Below are 5,839 nucleotides of genomic sequence, written 5' to 3' on the forward strand. Positions count from 1 at the left end.
TTGCAGAGCCAAAGAGTCTTCCTGTTTTGTGGGAAAGCCTTGCTTGTGCAGTATGGATAGTGTTCCCCAGGCTAGGGGATTGTTGTGGTAGTTTCGGTCATGTTATTTCCACCTGTCTTCCCTGATAAGACCTATTGGGGGAAAAGGGCCTTCTGGGCCATGCTCTGCTTATGGTGGGGGTGGGGTGGTCAAGGGCAGGGGTGGAGGGTGTTGTTAGCTCCTACCCCTCATCCTATCCTTAGGAGGTCTTGATATATAGTCTTGGTTAATGACCCCTGATCTATGATCCCTGAGGTCTTCTCATCTGTGATTCTGTACATGTTTGAGAGGAAAATCTTGGCCCTCCAAAGGAGGCTCTGGTGAGTTAGAAGATTTAATTTGAATAAGATCCCCTTTATTTACTATGTTTAGGAGAAAACAGGAGCACACATGCTGACATGTGATGGAAGCTGACACATTGTGATCTGTACTGCAGACTGAGGAGGGGTCTATAGAAATTACACAACGTAATGTTTATACTGCTTTGAAGGCTGTCACGAGGTTGAATTGAGATCAAGGAATGTGAAAATGCTTTGTGTATGCTCACAGTTGAAGAAGTAGCAAATAGTAAAAAAAAGGAAAACAATTTTAAACTCTACATTTCAGAATGGTGATGAGGATGAATTTCTTTTATACAAAAGTGCTGGGCAGGAATTTGAATCATGTTGCTAGTAAGACTAGAGTGTGGGCACTTTTCACACAATATTGAGTAAGCCTAGTAGTATACTATACATTCACACCTCAGTTAGTAATATCCTCAGATTTGGAGATTCTTAGAGGTATCTGGGTATATTTCTCAGAAAGTCCAATGGTTACTATATAGTCATAAATTTGCCCATTAAATATGGAATCAGAGTTTGGAAAGTTTAGTAAATTTATGAAATCTTCCAAGAAGTAGCTATGGCCAAAATTGGGATGACTTTGCAAATTAACCCAAAATACGTGAAATTTTGGGGCCTGTGCATTCTTTTCCCATCCATTGCCCATCCCAGGTTCTATGTCTCTTCTTTGCTTCTATAACAGAGAGGCCTCACCCCCCACACACCCCACACCAACCTCCATGCCCCTCTCTAACAGACACATTCTTTAGGTAAGTGCATATATTCAGTTGTTCTTGTCCGTCCTTTAAGACAGGAGATTTAAACTGGAGTACATGGTAAAACACATTTTGTGTGTGTGTGTGTGTGTGAGTCAATGTTCTTTTAGGCAACAGGACCACAGCTTCTGCCTGACTCTCAAAGGGGTCTGTGATCCACATGGTTCAAGATGACCTAACGTTTTAAGATGACAACTTTATTTCCTTCCACTCGGAGTTATCAGAGGGCTCCTAACCAATGTCGAAGGTCACACAGCTAGGGAATGAAGCTCCTGAGGTTTGAACCCAGATTTAATGGGGTTAAATGGAGGTCATAAAGTGTTCCTGGGCAAAAGCACTGTTCCAGAATGATATGGAAGGCATCTTGCCAGCTGCTGGCTCATCCTCATCTTGGGCTAGGCCCGGGCAGTCCCAAGTTTCCCAGAATGCTTATCAGACTTCTATCTTTCTCTCACTGAAATGTTTTAAGAACCTGAGTTATAGATCTCAGCATTTTCAAGGACATCATTAAGCCTATTCCTCCTTGCCCCCGGGTCATAGAAAAGATTCATGTACCTATTGGAATGTCAGATACCTTCCAAAATTTTCTCTGAAAGTAACCAACAGTATAATATATCCCTATTTTAAACTGTTTTTTTTGTGAGTTCAGCTTTTTCCCAGATTCTTAGAATGTCAGAGCCATAGGGGTTCTGAGCCAGAAGTGACAATGTCACAGGTAGAGATAGGAAGAGCCTTGTCTATGTCATGAAGTCAGTTAGTGGATGATCAGACCAGAAACCAGAGTCCTTGACTCCCTGTCAAATGCTCACCAACAGATGAGTGGCAGCATTCTTTACAAACTTTCCCTCTCTACTTCGCTCCACGCCTGGTGAACCTGTCACTTATGCTAGCTGTTGGTGAGGCAAAGGGATGGGCAATGAGTACAAAAGGATGGGCCAAGGAAAGAACCGTGCTCTGACTAGTAGGCTTTCTTGGGCTGCCAGGCCGTTTTCTGTCTCCCAGAAGTCCCTGGGATTGTCTGACTTCACTATGATTAAGTTTAGCTAAGTAGGAAATTAGACTGCCCTCTGTAGAAGTGGGAGAGTGCAGTCACTCCACCCAGCTGGCGGTGAAAATGCTTAGGGGCCAACACAGTGAGCAGGAAACTCAATAAAATTTCATAACAATTAGCGTTAATATTCCTGTTTTTTAAACTCCTATTAGGTGCCAGACCATGTGAGAGGCGTATTAAATATATTTGGCTCATTTATTTTCTCCTATAGCCTGTAAAGTAAGAATGGTTAATATCTCAATGAGAAAAAAATGAAAGAGTTGACTTGCTCATGGTTACACAGCCAGTAAGTGCCAGTGTTGAAACTAAATCCCAGAGGGCTGACAGCAGTGAGCTTGGACCTTCTTGGTAATAACAGCTGTCATTGATTGCATTTTATACTATGTGCAAGGCACTGTACTAGACTCTTGAATGTAGTATTAAGAACTTTACAATAAACCTAAGAGTTAAATATGGTTATTCTGATTTTATAGAAAAAGCAGTGCAGGTTTGGAGAGTAACTGTGTCTTACCTAAGGTTCACATGGCCCGTGAGGAATTTGATCAGAATTTCAGGACAGCTCTGTCTGACTGTAAAGCCCATGTTCTCTGCCATGCCACCTCTTTCAGAGATTCGGGAGCATAATACAGAGAGACTGAATGAGTCTTTCAAAAGAGAGGCTCCTCTTGATGGCTTTGGAGACAGTTTAAATAGCTTACATGCTCAATCTATATATAATTCTAGGAGGCAAAATAAACAAAAAATAAGATTGGGTGTCTGTGATATCTGGAATCCAGAGAACTGACCAGTCCTCTAGCCCAATACCACGATCTAGAAACATTTGGATACAATGAAATTGGCACAGAAGCCAAAGGAACTCTCACTGCAATCAAACTGAGCCAGAACTGCTTAGGAGACTAAATATCACCTCCTCTACACCCTCCCCCCAGGAGAGCTATGACTTGTTGTGCTTCCGGGAACTGCTGTCCTGGTTTGAACTGTCATAAATAAGGAAACTTGGTGCTAGTTTCCTGCTACTTCTATTTGACTGATTCTTTTCATTCTGTAAAGCACTGTCTATTGCCCCAACTTGTGTAAGATTAGTTCAAATCAGATAGATGCCACCTGTTCTAGCTCTCTTAGTCTTAACCTGCAGAAGAGCCAAGGCCTTGCTGCTGGCCCATAGATTTCAAGATTTATGGTAAATCCATCCTTTTCAGCTTCCATAGGAACCTCTGCGTTTCAGTATAATGCTCTCTAAAATGATGGGTGATGAGTTTGTGGTGTCTTCATTAGGTTGGTAGCTTTGCATTTGTACCCCAGTACCTTAGCCTAGTGCCTGTTCATGGTAGTGCTCAGGAGGTAGGTGTTAGATAAATGAATAAAATCAACTTCACAAAGCATTTCCATGCATTTTGTCTAGGAGGCAGGACAGGTAAAACATGAGCTCAGGACTTGGCCAAACTTCCAAAGTCAGCTCATCTGATCCTCAACCCGATTTCTTCTGAGCTTTTTCACCCAACTGGTCCTTTGAGCTGTGCATCCACACCTCCGGCTCCAGGAACTTACAGAGGTCTTCCCTGTGCTGGACGAACTCTGCCTGTCTGTGATTTAGGCCCTAGGGTCATTGCTCCTTGGCTCCACAGACTGTTTCCTCTCTGCCCTATCACAAGGCCTGAGCTCCAGTAGTTCAATGAATCCACACGGAACTTGGGCTCTTGCCTCTTCTTCACTCTACTGACCACTCCTCTTTACTACTTTTTCTGTATCATTTTTAAAGAATGAGGACCAGAGCTGGAAACAGGACACCTGCCGAGCAGTGCACAATAGAGAAGAATGTCTGTCTCCTTTTCCATTCTGAAAAATCATCACTTTAGTGATACAGCCTAAGTAAATTTTATATTTTGGAAACCACTTCACCTTCCTAGTCAGGGATCTTCAACTGGGCCAAATATGGTCCACTGCCTGTTTGTGTGAATAAGGTTATAATAGAACACAGCCATGACCATGAATTTACATGCCGTTGGTGGCTGCTTTCCTGCTCTAAGGGCAGAACTGAGTAGTTGCTGCAAAGACCATATGCCTCACAATGCCTAAAATGTTTTATTATCTGGCCCTTTAAAAATTTTGTCAATCCCTATTCTTAATTTATACTGGGCCCCTTGGTAAAAACTCTGTTATTCATACAAAGCTTGTTGATAAAAGCAAAAGCAAAAATTCAAACTGAGACTCAAAGAGCTGAAATGGCTTGACCAGAGATGGATTTTGAACTCCAGTGTGTTGGCACATGGCCCAATGTCCCTCACCTGATGGGCTCCTCAATACTTACCAAGCCCTTCGGGCCAGGACACGCTGCGATGCTGTGGCTCCATGACTTCTAGCTGCCCCAACTGGGTTTGTGCCATCAGCAAGTGCTAGCTTAGGTCCACTCTGCCTGGCTCAGGTCGGTTCTGTTCATTTGCTCCCTGGTTCCATCCCTCCCTGGTCATCTTGCCACTGGGGTCAGAATCTCCTTGGCCAGTGATCAAGATAAGCTTTCTAAAAACAAGACATTCAAGAGCCTTTGCCTACAGGAGTAGAGAAGCCAGGCTTGCTGAACCACAGGACAAGGAGAGACTCCCACCCAGTCCGTCTCACATTCCAGGAGGAGGGACTGTGGGTTGACCGATGGGGGTCTCTCAGTCACCATCTCTCATGTCCTGCAGTCTGGCAATCTTTCTAAATGGAATAAAAACATGAGGTAGAGGATGAGGGAGAAAAGGAAGGAGAGGGAGAGAGAGAGACAGAGACAGAGAGAAACAGAATCAGAAGGAATATAGACCTGATTAGAAAAAGCAAACTTTCTTTGATTTATTCATTTTCTTATTAATTAGTCCTGCTTTTGTAGCTGGGCACTCATTTAGAACCGTTTCTGACTTCTAGCAGAGCTGGGCACAGCTGCCCAGACATTCCTGCCCATACTCTGAGAGGTCCTGGCTGGGCTCAAGAAAGGGGCTCAGCTGTGGCCAGTCCTGTATGGGCAGTCCTACTCCGGGACACACAAACTAGTGAGGCTGGGTGAGTGGGGAGGTGGGGTGGCCAGGCAGCCAGCATAAGCAGCTATGAGGCTTTCCTGCAGCCCTGAGCCCTCCTCTCAAAGCCCGCATTCACTGAGAAGAGTCCCCAGCAGTGAAAGTCAGGGATGTGCATGAAGACTAGGAGGAAGGCACTGCAAGCATGTGTCTGGCATATGGAATTTAGCACCAAAGATCAGAACTCAAAGAGTCCTTAGAGATCATCTTATCCAACCATCTATTTTTACAGATTGGAAAACTTGTGCTTGAAGCAGGGAAACAATCCATCTAAGGTCACACAGCAGATGGTTAGATGGTTCATGTGCATAGGCTCAGTGGACTCTTCAAGCTGAAGGAGTCTTTAGAGATCATTTGTCTAACTCCTCCATTTTACAGATAGAAAGACTGAGGCACAATCTCCGGGAAAGAAATTGTGCCTGATTCATTTACATATCCCTTTACCTCACAAAGTGCCTTGCAGAGAGCAAATGCTCAACAAGTAGTTCTTGAAATAAAGAGGCATCAAGTCTTAAGAAAGGATCTTTCCCACTACCTTGTTCGCCCACTTCCCATTTTTTAGGTGACTAAAATAAGGCCCAAAGAGAGAAATGATTTTCCCTA

The sequence above is a fragment of the Pteropus alecto genome, unplaced genomic scaffold, assembly GCF_000325575.1.
Source record: "Pteropus alecto unplaced genomic scaffold, ASM32557v1 scaffold312, whole genome shotgun sequence".
In the NCBI taxonomy this organism is placed as follows: Eukaryota; Metazoa; Chordata; class Mammalia; order Chiroptera; family Pteropodidae; genus Pteropus; species Pteropus alecto.